The sequence below is a fragment of the Dipodomys merriami genome, unplaced genomic scaffold (genome assembly GCF_024711535.1).
Source record: "Dipodomys merriami isolate MVZ:Mamm:240054 unplaced genomic scaffold, mDipMer1.0.p SCAF_10, whole genome shotgun sequence".
Taxonomy (NCBI): domain Eukaryota; kingdom Metazoa; phylum Chordata; class Mammalia; order Rodentia; family Heteromyidae; genus Dipodomys; species Dipodomys merriami.
In genome coordinates this window covers 17,037,032-17,056,096 of record NW_027202271.1, presented here as the reverse complement: position 1 = coordinate 17,056,096, position 19,065 = coordinate 17,037,032, and the positions used below count along the sequence as shown (strand labels likewise).

At 43.9% G+C, this 19,065-nt stretch overlaps 1 non-coding gene and 1 pseudogene across 1 annotated transcript; one reads left to right on the top strand and one right to left on the bottom strand.

Moving 5' to 3' along the window:
- Nucleotides 1-1,735: 1,735 nt before the first annotated feature.
- LOC138836989 (ADP-ribosylation factor-like protein 2-binding protein pseudogene) lies at nt 1,736-5,392 on the bottom strand (annotated as a pseudogene).
- Nucleotides 2,999-3,106, top strand: LOC138806561 (U6 spliceosomal RNA). The gene has a single exon (XR_011365925.1). It is a non-coding gene; the product is annotated as a U6 spliceosomal RNA (small nuclear RNA).
- Nucleotides 5,393-19,065: the final 13,673 nt, after the last annotated feature.

Below are 19,065 nucleotides of genomic sequence, written 5' to 3'. Positions count from 1 at the left end.
TCATTTTCCCATCTCTTAAACCAATTCCAAGTGCTTGCATTTGGGTCTGGAAAGTTCTGGCTTGCACTTTATTCCAGATTATGTTTGCTTTCAGAAGTGAGATAGGCCTGGATGAAGGAGGGTATCTGCACAACTGCTTTATGACTAAGGAGAATTCCACAGCCTGGACTCCATATATCTAAGCCCTAGATGGGTCTAAGCCCTAGATGGGTCTAAGCCCTAGATGGGCTGCAGTCCATCCTGTCTGATCTCCAGAATTTAGCAGCCCTGATGCGAAGACTTGGAGAATATGTTTTCAAGTTTAGTTTGAGAGGCCACAATTCCTTGCTCATCTTTTCAAGGGATATGAGCAGGAGCTATCTCCCTTCTAACTTTCACTACTTGCCTTTGGCGGAACTGTCTGGATAGTAGGAACAGAGGCAAGTAGTTTATGTACTGTTACTTTTACTGGCTTTTTAGTCAATTGCAAGAACCCACACTAAAAACCATGGACATGCTTTGGGAGCCCTGTTCTACCTGATGCCTAACATAAAGGGAAGAAGCTGAGCACACTGGCTCAACAAAACTCACATTAGGAGCAGCAGGGTATGGGAACAGTCACACTTCAGCCTGTGTGTGTGTGTGTGTGTGTGTGTGTGTGTGTGTGTGTGTGTGTGTGTGTGTGTGTGTGTGTGTGTGTGTGTGTGTGTGTGTGTCCTGGTTTGAACTTGGTGCCTAGGTGCTGTCCCTGAGCTTTTTGTGCTCAAGGCTAGTGCTCTAGTATTTGAGCCACAACCCCATTTCTGGCTGTTTGTGGTTAATTGGAGACAAGAGGCTCATGGGATTTTCTGCCTGGGCTGATTTCAAATGATGATCCTCAGATCTCAGCCTTCTTAGTGTCTAGGAATACAGGCAAGAGCCACCAGTGGCAGGCTACACTTCAGTCTCTATCCATCTGTTTCATGTGAATAAAAGTTCAGTCTCCAGTGCTATCTCAGGACCCCGCTGGGGGAGACCAGCTCAGTGAAAGTTGTGCGGTTAAATGAAGGGTGTTTAGAGATGAATAGAGAGAACAGAACTTCCTTCCCTGCAACAGGAAAGAACATTGGACTGTTCACATTCCAAGGCAGAGTTCAAAGCAGATTTCCTTTCCAACTGTTGTGAGGAGGGATGATGGAGGAGGGAACCAAACAAGGTAGTGAAAGACTGAAGGATACTTGAACTGGGGGAGAGAGTGAGCCCAGAAGGACAGATTGGAGAGCAAGCTCGGAGCAGACCTGGGAAGGAAAAAGTGTCAGACAGCATGTAAGAAGGGTAAAGGAACAGAGTTCAGGTGTCCAGACTAAATCTAAGGAGAAGTCCTGGACTAGTACCATGTTCCATGTTATTTACACAGGCTGAGACCAGACTGTGTGTCAGTGGAACAGAACTACAGAAGCTTCTAGGTTGATGCATTGTGTCTGAGGCTGAACTAGGGGCTGGGGAAGATGGGGCCTTTAAAAGTCTGTGAGAGACTAGCAATTCTGAGTTTTCTTAGTCTTTGCAGAATCCTTCAAGTCCATTTCCCATTGGGAGAAAGAACTTGGGGACCATTTACTTTTCCAGGCAGTCAAAGTAGGTAGAGTAGTAGGTAGAGTAGGTATTTTTACCTGTGTGGAATGGTCACAGGGGGATAAGAGACTTCTCAGACTGACATTCTGAAATGCTACCAGTTCTGTCTTTAGAGCAACAACAACAAAAAGCACAAATCCATCTCCCAGTAGCCACTGCTCTGAATTTTCCATCCTTATTCTTTATTTTTTTAATCCTTCATTCTTCTTCTTCTCCTTTCAAAGTTCGTTTTCTAGGTTATAGAAACAAAAATACTTATAGCAAAAATGCATAAAATTTAGCCAAATAAAAAAGATATGAACACACACCTATATATTTCATAGGGCATATAATCTATAATCTATACTGCTTTCCTAACCTGATTTTTAGTGAGTCTATTATGCTGTTACTGCTGTCTAGACACTGTGCCAGGCCCAAGGATGCAGGGAATACAAATAGTTTCTATACTCACAGAATTTACATATACAGAGACCATCATTTTCTTTTTCAAGTGCAGACTCAAATTTTTATCAAAAAGACTTTAATTTAGAAAGTCAAACTAAAAGAATTAAAAATGGCAGTTTTCTTTCTTTTTATTTTTTCCACAGCTATGATGTGCATGTTTTCTGGTCAGTAATATTTTATTTAGTAAAAAGCTAGAGAAATGACCATTAGGGTTCCCTGCATCCTCCTCTTACTGGAATTGTGTAAGAATAGTACACCACCATTTTTCAAAAGGGTACTGAACCCAGGGCCTTGCACATACTAGGCAAGTGCTCTACTACTGAGCTACATCCTCAGCCCTGCCCTAAGAAAAATTTCTACAGGAAGGCTAGAGTTAAAACTGCAATTGATCGGGTGCCGGTGGCTCACGCCTGTAATCCTAGCTACTCAGAAGGCTTAGATCTGAGGATCACAGTTCAAAGCCAGCCCGGGCAGGAAAGTCTGTGAGACTCTTATCTCCAATAAACCACTAGAAACCCAGAAGTGGTGCTGTGGCTCAAGTGGTAGAGCACTAGCCTCGAGCTGAAGAGTGCAGGGACAGCGCCCAAGCCCAGAGTTCAAGCCACATGACCAAAAAAAATTGCAACTGAAACAATTGCAAGAGGAGAGAGCAAACTCTCTCCCCTTCAACCAAAAACCTAACAAATTGGTTTATACAGAAAAGATCTTAAACAAAGCTACACAAACACATTTAACATGCTATAAGAAAAGGGCATTTCTGGGGCTGGGAATGTGGCTCAGTGATACAGTGTTTGCTTAGTCTGCATGAAGCACAGGGTTCTATTCCTCAGTACCACATAAACAGAAAAAGCCAGAAGTACAGCTATGGCTCAAGTGGTAGAGTGCTAGCCTTGAGCAACAGAAGCTCAGGGACAATGGCTAGGCCCCGAGTTCAAGGACCAGGACTGTCAAAAATAAAAAAAGAGTGCTCGCTTCGGCAGCACATATACTAAAATTGGAACGATACAGAGGAGATTAGCATGGTCCCTGTGCAAGGATGACACGCAAAAAATAAAAAAAGAAAAGGGTATTTGTTTCCATGTCTTTCTATTTGATATATAACATGTATCAATTGGGGTCTAGTAAAACAGTGATTTCAATAAAAAGCTTTTGTCTTCATAGAAGTATCAAGTAAAAAAGGCACACATTGTCTAATACTTTGATATTTAAGTAGATGGTAATAAAAAAAAATCTGTATTTCCCCTAGTATTCATCTATATGAATCTAGGGCTGGGAAGGTGGCTCAGTGGTAGAGCACTTGCCTTGCATGCTCAAGGCCCTGGGTTCAATTCCTCAGCACCACATAAGCAAAAAGCAAAAAAAAAAAAAAAGCTGGAGGTGGCACTGTGGCTCAGGTGGTAGAGTGCTAGCCTTGAGCTGAAGAGCTGAGGGACAGCATCCAGGCCCAGAGTTCAGGCCCCATGACCAGACCCCCCCCCCCCCAAAAAAAAAAGGCTTTTCTAGAAACATCTAGATGAGACCATAGAGGTTACAAAAATCTTAGATTAGATCTACTGTATTTCCCTTAGTGTTTATCTATATTTTTTTCAGAAATAATCCTTAAGAAAAAAAGGGCTTTTCTAGAAACATCTATCATGAGATCACGTCTAGAGATTACATGAGGACAATGGTAGAAATAACTGCAAACCCAATACCAGAAGATGAATTTTCACTTGTAGCTCTTGGTTACAGACATCTCTTTCAGTGAATTCTTTTTTTTGGGGGGGGGGGGGGTCCGGTCGTGGGGCCTGAACTCTGGGCCTGGGCGCTGTCCCTCAGCTCTTCAGCTCAAGGCTAGCGCTCTACCACTTGAGCCACAGAGCCACTTCCGGCTTTTTTCTTTTTGCTTATGTGGTGCTGAGGAATCGAATCCAGAGCCTCAGGCATGCAAGGCAAGCACTCTACCACTGAGCCACCTTCCCATCCCTCAGTGAATTCTTATAGCCAATACTTCCCAAACAAACTTAACAAAACACATCTCTCCCCTTTTACCCCCCCCCCCCCCCAAATATCGGGTTTATAAGTATCTCAGATAAACCCTTCTAATTAGTTAAAAACTCCATCCAGGAGGGTCCCTGGGATCAAATCACTTACCCATGTGATTTCTGTGAGCACAGAGGTTGGTACAAACCCTACCTATGGTACTTGGGACAGGTAGGGTTCGTAATGGTATTGCTTTCCACGGTGTTAATACAGGAACTCATATGCCAAAGATAAAGGGTCTCCTAAGAGGAATGGTAGTCAGATTCCCATTCAGGAAAGGTGGTTACTTTGGTGGCAGCACTAGGGTTTCTGAACATGGCAGTGTTTTAGGAGAAGGCCTCTGGAGGGTTAGGTCTACTGTCAATACTCAATACTGGTGACTAGCTGCAGAACAGAGCCCATTCTTCCCAGATAGTCTCCTATCACCATGTAAAACAACATTATCCCAGCCTGTTGGGCCCACAACATCTAGAAAGCTCCCATTTCTGGAGGAGAGAGCTAGTGCCCAAAATCATGCTGGAAAGTTGGCTTGGTAGATGTTTTGCACAAAGAAGTCACCACTAAATCGCTGCTTAAGTCAAGTCCCCGGCCTTCTTTTTCTGCTCGGTAGTCCAGAAACATCTCTTTAAAGGCCAGAAAGTCTGTGAAGGTGAGCAGCATATCCAGTATGTCACCAGTGATTTCTTCTTCATGGTATTTTAACGTTGCAGTGAAAGCTGCCATGTTGAACTTGGGAATCCGCTTCAGCAGCTGCTCTTCAATGTATTTTTCTATCGAACAAAGATACTCACGAAAAATTGATGTGTAGGTGGTTTTATCCTCTTCCGAGTTTTCGAATTCCTGGTAGTATTTGTCCATGAAACTTCGCTGCAGTTCCTGGAACTTGGTATCCACAACTATGTCTTCTATGGATCCAACCACAGCATCAAATTCTGCATCAGATGCGGAAGAGGTGGACAGCGCGAAGATCTCTTCCTCTGCGGATTCCATCACATCTCCTGTTGCTGCCCCCTTTCTGGCATGGTGAGTAATCTTGGACCAACCTAGGCCCAGGCTGCTGCTTGCTCACAGTCCAGTGGAATCTGTGCCAATGCTAACCATGGCTCCATCTGCTCATCATCTCCAGTTTGGCCCCTGTTACTGACTTCTAGGTACCCCGCCCTGCAACTGGTCACCATGGTGAAGATCATCATTCTTAATGACTGCATAATATTTACTCATATGAATAACACATTTTGATGGGTATGCTATTTCTACTTTTGATGGGTATGCCATTTCTACTTTCTTCTCCTATAATAAACAACTTTGCAATGAACATATTTGTTTCTGAACCCTCAATATGGAATTGCTGGGACACTTAAGAGTTTTAAGAAGTGATGTGAACTTTATTTGTGAGTACTAATACATACATTTACAATGTATGTATCAGACTTTTGTTTCTCCAGTTTTAAGAATACTGTAGGGTTATTTTTGAGAGTTTTCATGGTCTTATTTTCCATGTATTTACTTTCTAATGAAGATGAGAATTATCAAAATGCATATGGCTAATTTTTACCCTCTGTGAATTGTCTCCATTTATTGTTTTTTGAATAGTTTGTTCTTCTAAGTAATCAGTGAGCAAAATTAGATATTTGTGGTAAAATACCTTTAACATATCTTTTAAATGCAGATCTCCATGAGGGTAATATTATACCTAACTCTGGGGCAGAGATGTAGCTCAGTGGTACAGTGTTTGCTTAATATGCATTAGGCCCTGTGTGTGATCTCCAGCATGACAAAGCAAATCAAACTAAACAAAACCAAATAAAATTCTGCTACATGATCTTGTGGCTAACACATCCTGTTAGCTACTTACAATAATCCATATAATAGGTCCGCTATTTAGACTATATTTAGCTCGGATCTCCTTGAAGAGATGAAGATAAACTAGAACCTACCAGGGGAAGAGTGACCTGGATAGAGAGGGTTTGGAACACATGTCATATACCATGTGTGGACAGGACAGGGAAAAAGTTCTTCAATGGAGTCTCATGACTTGAGTTCTACAACCTGAGCTTTCAATCTATCCATCTTGCTTCTTACTTTCCAGGGGTCTTGGTGTTGACTGATGCCGCTTCCTCTGGAATGTGGCCCCTTATACCAACCATAGTTTCTAGTAACTCATTCAGCAGCAAATTCAATCTATCCTGGATTTTATATCAGGGCGAGGCTACCATTCCTTTTGCCTGTCTGAGGCAAGGGCTCCAATAGAGGTTCTTTGTTATCAGAGGCATTTCTTCCCGGCTAGCAGAGAATCTTTCCAGGAACACTCTTCAATGAAAGAAGCTGTCATATCCAATGGCAGGTCACAAACTCTCAGTATCCAGAGTACTGGCTGAGTTCTTTGCTGCAGCTAACCCAATCATAAACTGCTGTATCCTCTTCCTTACCAGTTGATCCTAAGCACTGTCCATAAACTTCCTGCACATAAATCTCTGTCTCAGAGACTGTTTAATTGGCATCTGACCTTAGAGAACACGTAAGAGCTGACTAGCTGGCTGCTAGACTAGAATTTAGATTGGAGACTGCCTTTCTTCTGACAAGAGCTGGTTGCCTGGGGAAAGTGGAGAAGACTCTGGGATCCTTGAAGACCTGGAGGTAAAAGACCAGGAAAAGTGGGGGAGTTCTCCATACACATACAAGAATTTGTGGAGAAATTCTTCAAGGATTCTGGAAGTGTGAGATTCCCTGGCTTGCTGCGTCTGACTAGCAGTAAACTCTTGCCTGAACATTCAGAAAAGGTAACCCAGGGATGGGCAAATAGTGTTATGCTAACTCTGTTTTACCCAGTTCCCTTCTTGTCTGGACATTGTCCTGGAGCAGAATCTCTGAGAGTCCCACTCCAGCGTCCCAGGTCTCTGAAGCAATGACTCTTGGTTGACTGAGATAAGCTTCCACTTTCTCTGCTTTCAGGTAGCTCTGGCTGACTTCCTCCATCCCCTGGGAAATTGGGGGAGAACAATTAGTAAGCACAGGCACAGGGGCTCCTTTTGCGCTGATGTGACTACCATTGGGTTGTTTCAAGACAGGAAGCCTGTTTTATTAAAGGTGGGGTTACTCACAGTTAAGGTCACACAGTCTATGTTTGTCCATAAATTTATTTCATGTATATGTTTCCTCCCAAAACTGGTAATTGAGCCATAGGGCTTTAGCTGGCCAAATAATTCATATGGATCTTCTGAGAGCCTCACATAGAGCTCATTTAGCCTTCACAGTGATCTGATAAAGTAGACGTGATTGTTTTCACCTTCTAAAGAAAGAAAAGGGGGCACAGAGGGGTTAAAGTCACATTGTGTCAGAGGCCAGTTCAAAAGTTAGTACAGGGGTAATTGGGCCCAGAATTCATGTTTGTCACGCTCATGTGACACAAGTGTACCTTTGTTTCTTCATAATGGAGGCCTTTACTCAGAGGCCTTTGAGGCCCCATATCCCATCCACAAAGCCTTGCTCTGTCCTTGGTACTGAAATTGGTCCAGAGAGCCAAGAGAATGGTTCTCTTTCTGGAACCTGACACTACCATGCCTCCCTCCAATCCAGTTTCTCCAAGTCCCTGCTTTATCTGCAGTTATTTTACATTTGGACTCACAGATTCCTGCCTAATATCAAAGTAAACATTTACTCCTAAATACCAACTTTAAAACAGGCCTAGCTTTGTCCCTTTTGTTGTGTGCTCCATATAAATCAATACCAGAAATTATGGTCTCAAAGTCTTTTTTTTGGGGGGGGGTCTGGTCATGGGGCCTGAACTCTGGGCCTGGGCACTGTCCCTCAGCTCTTCAGCTCAAGGCTAGTGCTCTACTACTTGAGCCACTTCTGGCTTTTTTCTTTTTGCTTATGTGGTGCTGAGGAATCGAACCCAGGGCCTCATTCATACAAGGCAAGCACTCTACCACTGAGCCACCTTCCCAGTCCTCAAAGTCTTTATAGGTAATAAAACTTGAAAATATTAATGTTTTCCTCTCGGTTTTGTTGCTGGGGATAATCTGTAATGAGGAATTAGAGCATTTACTTTCTCTTTTGATGTGAATTAATATATTTAACTTAATTCCTTTATACAGGGATGAGAGATATGAAAAATTCAAAAGTTAATCTTTTCTTGAATGAGGCTAGCTTCATGATGAGTGTCACTAAAAATTGGACACTCCAATAGGGAATGATTAAAAAAGTAATGATTATTCACTAATTTGGCAGTAGAAAGAATACCTTTCTTACAGGGATGTCACAAGGCATAAATATATATTGATTAAAGGCACTTTATGAAATGAGAGAAATTCATACTAATGTTGAGCTACAAAATTCAATTAGCAACAAGGTCTTTAAAGGAAGGGACTACTACATCAGGTGATGCTTGTGGGGTACACAGTATTAGACATAAAATATGCACTCAACAAGCACTGTTTACTGATGGACTGATTAAATAATATACTGAACAACTCCAAGATACATAGTTAATAAATGGGTGATAATGACCACCATTACTTCCAGGGTTGCTATTGTTAATTCATTTCTGAGAAATAGACCACTCAAGTCTGAAAATAACTTCAGAAGCCATCAAGAACATTTAGACATGTATGGTGGATGGACACCACCCAGTTTTCCTCTCTTTCTTTCTTTTCTTTTTTCCAATCCTAGCAAAAAGAAACTCAGGCCTGGGTACTGTCCTGAGCCTCTCTGTGCTCAAGGCTAGCACTCTACTATGAGTCACAGCACCACTCCTAGCCTTTTCTGATTAAGTGGTACTGAGCAATCAAACCCAGGGTTTCATGCACGCTAGGCAAGCACTCCACCACGAAGCCACATCCCCAGTCTCCTCTTCTCTCTTTCTAAGACTGTTAAGCAGTTTCCTTGTTAATTTCACTTAGGGGTCTCAATTTTCCCACCACAGTCATGGGGTGGGGGTGGGCAACCCTAACCCCTTGTGTGTGGGAGTCTCCTTCTCCAGCTCGAATGCCTCCATGTTCTCCCATAGAGTCGTCTGTGCGCCCATCTAGGTATGATCAGATGAGCCCGGGACAGGATAGGCACAGGGCTTCTCTTTGTGTATTCTCCATCTTGTCTATGGCTTTGGCAGCCCCTTCCTGCTGCTGACTCACCCCGAGCTGGCACCACTTCCACAGCCATTGTGAAATGGTGCCTCTTTGGTGCCAAGCTAGATGGATGTTTTATTTGATTGCACATGAAGGATTTTATGATAATCTCCATTAATTCTCCCTTAGCACTGACTTAAGCTCCAGACTATCAAATTATTTTTGAATTCTGACCTGTTAGCCAACTAACTGGTTACTTATTAGATTCTTGTCTGTTATAATTCTACCTATATGCATGGGTGTTTTCCCTAGTGTGTCCTGAAAAGAAAAATAAAAGACTGATATGTAAAGGTAAAGTTGCTATTTATAAAGGAGAAGAAGAGTGTCATAATTAGCCTTGGGTGATTTGCTTATTTAAAAGCTTTATTATGGAAAATGTCAAACACAAAAATAGAAAGTATGCAATAAATGTCACTAATGTACGCATTGCCCGGCTCAGCAATTAAGCAATCCCAGCTCACACATCTTTTCATGCATAATCTTGCAAGTTTGTCTAAAAGATAAGGGATCTTTAAGTCACATTTTTTTTCATAATAACTGTCCTTCACGGTATCAGCATTAATTCTTTAAATATTGCCAAGTATTCAATCAGGGTTCTCATGTCTTCCCTAAAATCCATAGCTCTTTCAGTGGGTGATTACAGCTCAGTTTATTGCTGATTCTAGGACTGATGGACATTGGGTTAGAACAGCTTTTGGCTGGTAGGACAAAACTGCTATGAACACTGCAGTATGTGTCTCCTGGGCCCTTGTCTCTGGAAAAGGCTCCCCTGAGGCTAATTACAGGCTCCCTGATGACAGTGCAGTTGGTTCTTCCTAAAGGGGTAAAGGTGGTAATAGAGGAGAGCAGCGAGGTTCATGGCTGCCCGTAGCTCAACTCTGAGCTGCAGAGGAAGAAGCGCAGGTCCAATGAAGAGGAGACACAGGGGCTAGCCTGGGCTGGGACCTGAGTTTCCTCTTAGCCATGTCCCTGTTGTTTGGATGAATGAGAAGCTTAGAGAACCCTGGCTCTTCCATATGGGGGAGGCACCAAGGTTTTGTAGAAGGTGAGGAGCCACAGTGGCCTAAGTGGGGAGGTGCTGCATTGGCCTTTCTTCTAGTGATCGGACTAGGGAAGGGAGAGATGCTGAGTGTTCAGGAATAGATGGACTGTTTACACATTTGGCCTTGAATTTGGGGAAAACAAAAGTCTGAGACATCTTTTGCCAAGAGTGAAGTCTAAAGGTGGCACTCAAGGGCCAGGTTAGGCAGAGGGCCAGGTCCTCTGGACACTAAGAACCTTGCTTATAAGAAAAGTTAGCCTGACGATACTTTCTCTATTGGCTCTTTTGTGCTTAAGGCTAGTGCTCTACCAGCTGAGTTGTAGCTCCATTTCCAGCTTTTTCTGGGGGTGGTTAATTGGAGCTAAGAGTCTCATAGATTTTCCTGCCTGAGCTGGCTTTGACTCATGATCCTCAGATTGCAGCTTCCTGAGTAGCTAGGAATACAGACATGAGCCACTGGCACCTAGCTCCTTCTCTGTAGCTTTATGTTTTCTGCAGAGCAAGTTAACTGTGTCTGGGACTAAAAACCTCTGCTTGGGACTGCATCTTGCTAGAGGATGCTCGAGTCTCCCTTGTGATTGTTAAATGAAAAACACAGTGGGATGAGCACTGAGCTTATGCAGCAAACCCAATCTGCCTGCTGTTTTATTTATTACCAACTTGTTGTGTGATCTTGGCTATCTCGGGTTTCAGTTTCCTTATCTGAAAACCAGGGCTCTACCCACCTGCATTATGCCAACCCTGCTGATCACATGGGTTTAGTACCAAATTATTGCCACATTACAAATGCAGGCCTGAGAAGTCTCCATGTAGGCCCTTTGCCCATTTATTAATTGGGTTATTGACTCATTGGAGGTATATGTATGTCATGGGGCTTGAATTGGGGCCTGGGCACTGTCCCTTAGCCCTTTTGCTCAAGGCTAGTGCTCTACCACTTTGAGCTACAGTGCCACTTCTGGTTTTCTGGTAGTTAATTAGAGATAAGGGTCTCACAGACTTTCCTGTCTGGGCTAGTTTTGAACTGTGATCCTCAGCTCTCAGCCTCCTAGGTAGCTAGGATTACAGGTGTGAGCCAACAGCACCTGGCTGGGTTTAGTTTCTTGAGATCCTTGTATATTCTGGATATTAGGCCCTCATCAGATGTCTAAGCTGGCAAAGATCTTCTTCCATTCTGTGGGCTGTCATTTTTAGCATAGTAACTGTCATTTTTGGCATAGTAACTATGCCATTTGCTGTGCAGAAACTTGGTGCAATCCTATGGTCAATTCTCTGTCTTATTTGCTGAGCCTCTGCCTATGCCAATAAGTGCTAATGTTTCTTCCACTTCTTCTTGTAGTACTTTCAAGGTTTCTGAATTGATATTAGTACAAGATGACAACAGTGATTTTTCTTATATATGGAAGTTAGATGTAAATTATAAATATATATGAAAACGTTTACAGGATCATAGCTATACACAAATAAATTGACTGGAAGTATGGTATACGGAGGGTAGGATTCCAATGGTATAACTCCTTTGAACAACTAACTTACAGTTTTACCAAATGAATACCAGAAATCTGGAACATGTGTACTCATAATATGACAGGCTGAATTGAAACCTCTTTGTATAATGACTTAAAGATAAAAAAGAAAGAATGGAAAAAAAGATACAAAGAAAGAGTGGATACCAAGATCAAGGAATCAACTAAAAATGCAGGCCTGAAGAGAGAGGGAAGCTACTGGGATATTGTTTCTGGAGAAGTCATGGGTGATTGTGATTGGAACAGGCAACAGAGAGCCTCTGGGTGCTTGTTTCTTGTTGGGCAAGCACACTTCTCATGAAAAGGAAAACTGTGTCCCAGATCCAGGCACACTGAGACTTACCAGGTACCATTGTGGGTGAGACACTGAACAAAGGATGTCATGTGGATTTAGCTCCTTCCTCCTTGGAGCCTCAAGTTCAGACACACTAGAAACAAATTAGGGAGGTTGGAGAATTGACACAAAGGCAGCTGGGCTGAGAGGTTTCTCTGAGAGAAGCTTTCTGGTACCTTATCAGTTATGTGAGAGAATGGAGACCCAAGAAGGGCAGGACTCCTGCTGGGCTGGACTAAACAGACCAAGTGCTGCTCATCCCACTCCTTGGCATGCTGGGACCTAGCCCCAAGCACCGCTTCCCTGTCTACTGATGGTGCATTCTTTAACCTCTGGGCTGTGTCTTTGATTTCTAAATATGAGGATCATTCAGGCACAGTCTCCAAGGCCTGGGGCAGACCATCAGTGAATGCCAAATAATCTAAATAGGACTCCTGTCTCCCCATACCCAGGGCCCATACTCAACAGATGGCTACTGCTGGTATAGAACATTCTGAGAATGTGAATCTTTAAGGGTACCATTACCAGGCTTCAGGACCTCAAGGCTTCCTTAAAGGCGGCCAAGAAGGGCTGGGAAGGACCTAACTCAGCTGCTGCTTCAGTACCAGGAACTGATGAACATCTAACAAGGAGTGCCCTGCCTCACCCTTTGCAGAAAAAGCATGGTGTGGTCCCCTGGCAGGGGCTTGGGAAGATAGAGTCTCTGTGGGTGGAGGGGCTGGCGTGTTAGGTGGAGGTTAATGGAGGCTTCCTGACCCTAGATGCCCGTTGCAGAGATTGTCTACCAACAGCAGCACAGGGAGGAGGTGACCTGGGTGCCAGATCTGGGGCAGTGAACAGTGAAGGCAGAGGGACTCAAGTGCCCTGTTCAGCCATGGGTGCTGAACTCCTACCATGAGCAGGGGTTTCTCTAGTTCCCTAGGCTAGTACATTATGGAAAGAGGAGAAAGAGGAAACATGACAGCCCTGGCAGCAGTTTCGTCCATGTCTCACTTGGCTCCTCCTAGAGTCAGTGGTCCCAAGATGGCCCCCTTTGATGGCTATCACACCCCAGCCTTGTGCTCCTTTCCCTCTGCTTCCACTGGCCTTCTCCCTGGAGTCCCACCTTCCCAGACAGCAGCAATGAAGCATGATAGCTTCGAAGCAGGAGGATGGGACTGAAAAGCCACTTACTCTGTAGTCAGGCCAGGCGGTAGTCCCCAGGAGCTGGGCCATATTTACCCATCACACATACTGTGTGTGCTGGCCTTCTATATAAGTGGCTGTGCAGAAGGCGTGTTTACATGAGTATTACCATAAACACACAAGCAATGAGGGGTGGTGCATGGTGATGGCTGCGATATCAAGAGGTGGTAGGATTCTTCAGCTCCATTATAATCTTCCAGGATCATAGTAGCACTACATATGGTCCATCACTGACTGAAACATCATGATGCAGCACATTAATGTACTCAGACAAAATATAGATTCAATGCAGGGCTAGAGAGCTCCCTGGAAAACTAGAGAAACAGAACAAATATGCCAAGGAGCACATGCATGAGTGGCTCACTTTTAAAGTCTAGTCCTCAGGACTAACAAAGGATGTCATATAAACACAGAGAAAGAAGAGAAGAGACACACCTTGTTATCATAGAAACTCTTAGCTGAGTAAACATACGATTGCAAGATAAACAAATGCTTACCAGGCTAGGAAAACACAATAGATAACTGCAGCTTCAACACAGATTTGTCTAGCACTACAGGGAAAAGCTCACCTGGAAAACATCTAATATAGAGAGAGTGGAGTGTGGGGATTGTCCCCCATCTGTGGCCTGCATGCATCTCAGAGACTGTGGGCCTCACCTCTTAAAAACAAACCACCATGCCAAGTTCCTGTTTTTCATACCTTGATAACACTCAACTATCTCTTATCTTCTTGGTAACAGCCATTCGGACCAGGGTGAGGTGATACTTCATTGTGTTTTCCATTTGAATTTCTCTGATGATTAGTGATAGTAGGCTCCTTGTATATTGTTGGTGGGAACATAAATTGGCACAGGGTAACCACTGTGGAAAACAGTATGGCGGTTCCTCAAAAAAATAAAAAAATGGAACTACTATATGTTCTGGCAATCTCACTTTGGGAGTAGATTGCCAAAAGAAACCCTATCAGTAGCTTGAATTCATTGCAGTGTTATTCACATTAGCTAAGATACACAACCAACTTGAGCATCCATCAATGAATGAATAAAGCAGTGATACATATGGTATTCAATGGACTATTAATCAGTCATACTAAAGAAGGAAGTCCTGCCATTTGTGACACCAATGATAGGTCTAGAGGACATTATGCTAAGTGAAATAGGCCAGACACAGAAAGGCAAGTACTGTGTGATCTCACTAGTGTATGGGATTGAAAAAAAAATCACATACAAAGAGAAGTGTGGTTTCCAGGGTGTGATGGGGGTTGAGTGGGAGATATTGGTCTAGGACATTAGTCTAAACTTTAGGCTGTAAGATGAACATGTTTTCTAAAGAAAGAAGAAGAAGAAGAGAAACAAGGTCACCTTTAGTTATACCCAGAAGTTGGGACAGAGAGAGAGAGAGAGAGAGAGAGAGAGAGAGAGAGAGAGAGAGAGAGAGAGAGAGAGAGAGAGAGAGAGAGAGAGAGAGAAAGCGAGAGAGAGAGAGAGAGAGCGAGAGAGAGAGAGAGAGAGAGACAAAGAGACAGAGACAAAGAGACAGAGAGAGACAGAGACAAAGAGACAGAGACACAGAGACACAGAGAGAGGGATAGAGAGACAGAGAGAGACAGAGAGACGAGAGACAGAGAGAGACAGATGGAGAGACAAACAGAGAGACAGACAGAGAGATAGAGAGAGACAGAGAATAGTCTGGACTCATTTGAAACTCATCAGGATACTGCTGTACTCCTTTTTCATACGCCTTCCTATTTTTGAGACAGTCTCACTTGTGTAGCCTAACCTGGGCTTGAACTCAAGCTCCTTCTGCCTTCACCTCCTGTGTGCTGGGATTACAGGCATGTGCCATCATGCCTGGCTCATTTTTTGCATAGATGATGAAAGCAGAGCTTTCCTGCACCTTTTGTGTGGTTTACAAGGTATCACAGGGCTGCTTTGCTGCTTACAACCATGCTGTAATTAGTTACAGGAAACGGAGTGGAAAACACAGTTTGCTTGATAGAATTTTGCTTTGTGTAGTAAGAGAAGAATCTCTAAAATGGGTGCTTTTTGTTATTTTCCTGTAAGCTAAGAGCTTCTCATGAATTAACTGACGTGGTTTTCACGGGCAGTGCTCTTTATCTGCATGTTACAAGTGAGGAAACTGAGGCACAGAGAGATGAATGAGTGTGTGAAAGGTTATACTAGTATGAATAGAGCTAAGAACCTAACTCCAGCTGTTGAGTTCCAAAACCTCCCTCAGTTGCCCTGTAGAGTAGAATGTAATGTAGTTAAGTGGCAAATTCTCAGACTCTGGAATTAGGCTGCCCAGGGGGTGATCTGGGCCCAGCAAGATAAGCTGTATGATTATGGGAGGCAGCAGCTTTGTCACCTCATTTTCCCCCAACCCCTCAGAAATCATCAATACGATATGGTTGTACAGATTCAGTAGTGTCCGCTGCTTCTGGCACATAGGGAGAGCTCTAGACAAGGTCAGTACTGTTTGTGGCCACTGTTTGAGGAATGGAGAGAATAAAAACAAATGATTAATGTATATGTCTATATAGTGCTCTAATTTCTCCATCATGGGTAAGGCAAGACATGAACTGGGAATTTACCTTGGGGTTCATTTACCGCTCCCCCCCAAGGGGTTTGGGATTTTGGTCTTTTCCAACTCCTTGCCCCACTTCTAACGAGGCCTGTAACTTGAGTCTGTTTGGGCTCCCTCTCAATCCAGCACATAGAAGTGTCCTCTGCCCAGACAACCTATTTCACTGCTGGGACCTCCTCACTGTTTCTCCCAGAGTTCAATCCAGGTCTGACTGGCAGCCTTGTTTTCCTCTGTGTCTACACCTGCTCAACGTCTCCCTTTGCCGCAGGGAAAGGGGTGATTGCCAACTTTGTAAAGGATGTATAAATAGTCATGACTTCCAGCCTGCTGCATGGAAGAACCTTCATTTGCCTGGAACACTGTTATCTCTGGACCTTCCTATGGGAATTTGCATTGCCATGCTGAGACCTCACGGAGACTTCTAGACCATCTCCAGGCCTAAGAATGCCTGTTAAGTTTGATGAGATGGGAGGAGAATGATCTTCATTTCTAGCCTTGTGGGGTTCTCATCAGAGGGGTAATGAAGGCAAGGTCCTGGCTGGTTTGGGGCTGGAGGAGGAGCCTGAGGAGCCAAACCCAGAAATCAGGAGGATTCCTCAGGGATGGTCCTGGGTACTGGACATCATCTTCCTGTGCCTATATACAGGGCCTGCTAGAGGCTGGAGGTAGACATCCCCTCCACCTCCCCCACTGGTGTGTCTTCCAGGCTGCAGGAGTAGAGGCTGCTTAGGACTTCCTCATTGGTCTCTATTCTGTTAGGGCTGGGAGTCAGGGTCCTCAAGCTCTAGTCTTAGTTGTACCATCAACCTTCTCTGTGACTTTGAGCACATTCCTTTCTCTGTACCAGTCGATCCTTGTGAAAGAAGGCATTGGGCTGATGAACTCGGACATATGTCTGCTTCTGACACTCATGTAGGGAGAAGAGTAGCCACACCTGGGTGGGGAAGCCAAGGTTAGGAACTTTCTATTCAGCCCAGTAGCGATTTTCTCTCTTCTCTCATCTGCTGATAACAGGACAAAAAGTTCGCACTTCAAGTAACCCCTTTCCCCCAACACACACAGGGGCTGTAAGCGTTCCTCTCCCTCCTGAGTGGGGAGTGGTGACTGAGATTCTTCCTCCTGCTCTCTGCCCCACACCTCTGCCCCACCTGTTTGAGATCCACCTCCAGACCCTGCGAGATGCCAGGTGAGGTGGGGAACACTTCATCTGTGGGGGTTGCTTCTGCGGGTCACACCAGTAGCTCCTCTCAAACCCTGCCTCCAATTGCTGAGATTGGGATCTGAGTGGCTGATAATTGCTCCGGCCTCACCCTCTTGGCAGCACTGTATTTCAGTGTCAGGTGGGGCAGCCTGGAGCCTACAACCCATTTCCCACCTTCCTTTTAAGAAGTATACTTGCTGGTTTAAGGTGGGAAAAAGAGGGATGTGAAGAAATAGGGAGGAAGAGAAGGGGGGCCAAGGACGCTGTCCTCTCAGTAACACTTGTAGTATTTGCTGGGTGCCTTTGCCTTTCATTCTCTTCTGTGTTCCTGGACAAGTTCTTCTTCCTCCTTTTCCCCACCCTCCTCTTCCTTGTCCTCTTTCTCCTCTTCTTCTTCCTCTCTCCAAGTTTCCTTTTTTCCTATCTTTATTTAAAATTTAAACATCATATCTTTAAGCACTTATAGAAAGGTATTTTGATTCAACAATCCTTCCCTCTTTAAAATTATTATTATCATTATTATTATAAAGGTGATGTATAGAGGGGTTACAGTTATGTAAGTCAGGTAAAGAATACATTTCTTTTTAGACAATGTCACCTTTTCCCTTGCTCTCTCCAATCCCTCCTTCTTTAAAAATATTATTATTAACTTTTCTTTTAAAAATATTATTATTATTATTATTACCACTACTACTACTAAGCCTGTTCTGGGGCTTGAACCCAGGGCCTAGGCACTATCCTTAAGCTTTATTTGGCTCAAGGCTAGCTCTCTACCACTTGAGCCACAGTTCCACTTCCAGTTTTTTGGTGGTTAATTGGATATAAGAGTCTCATGGACTTTCTTGCCTGGGCTGGCTTTGAACTGTGATCCTCAATAGCCTCCTGGGTAGCTGGGGTTACCAGTGTGAGCCACTAGCTCCCAGCTAAACCCTCTCTTTAATAGAATGATTGTTATTACTATGCTTAAAGAGAATGGAATCCCAAGCCATCATCTCAGTGGTCCTTACATTTCCTCCAGGTCAGCGGTCACTGAAGTTATCTGTCCATTAAAACCACTTGGGATCTTTGAAAAATTCCGTGGCTCAGATCATATTGCCAGACCTTAAATCCACCCTGCTGTGTGTGTATTTGTGTGTGTGTGTGTGTGTGTGTGTGTGTGTGTGTGTGTGTGTGTTGAAGCTGTCCAGGTGACTGTGACTGTGGCTCTGTGCTATGCAGCCTGTTGAGAGATTCCTTTTAGGGACAGCAATTTATCCTAGCAAACTTATCCACCCTATGGATGCCCTGAGATTAGGTATCTCATTTGGGACAAGCAAGATCTCTCCTGCTGCATGCTATCTCAGATTTTCTTTCTTGTGAGGAGTAGGGAACAGCTGTCACCTTCCACCAAAGGCTCAGTGCATTTACTGGGTGCCCATGCCCTTTTACCCTCACCCACCTTTCCATGGAAAAGCCTTCATCCAGACCACAGGAGATGGACTGGGATATTGGCACTGGATGCTGGCAGTTGCTAACAGAAAACGAAAGGACTCTTCTGAACTCTGCTACCTGGTGCTTCTTATTTTATGTGACTCTAATTGAATATGTTCTTATACCCAGCATGAGAATAAATACAAATCTGTGTGAGTGCTGAATTTCTCTCCAATACCTTGCTGGTACTCATAGCTCAGTTCCATTTTTACCTCTTCCCTAGAAGCAAAAGTGGCCCCGTGGTTTTATCTCGGCCTCTTGCAATGTCCTTTACTTCCTCTAGGCCTTGGCCCACATAACTCCCTGGGTCATTCCCATTCCAATCTCCTACTCCAGAGTACTCCATATGTTTCCATGCAACATGTCCTTCAAGGCCAGCTTGGCTAGGTCTGGGCTTCTGCGACAGCTTCTGCAGCTGCTTCACTTTCTAAAATCTCATGGCACTTCGTAAGTGCTGCAGCCATTGCCACCAAACACATACTGAGAATTATGTTTAGTTCTTATCAAGCACCAAGCCACAGGCTTTATACAGAGCTCACAGA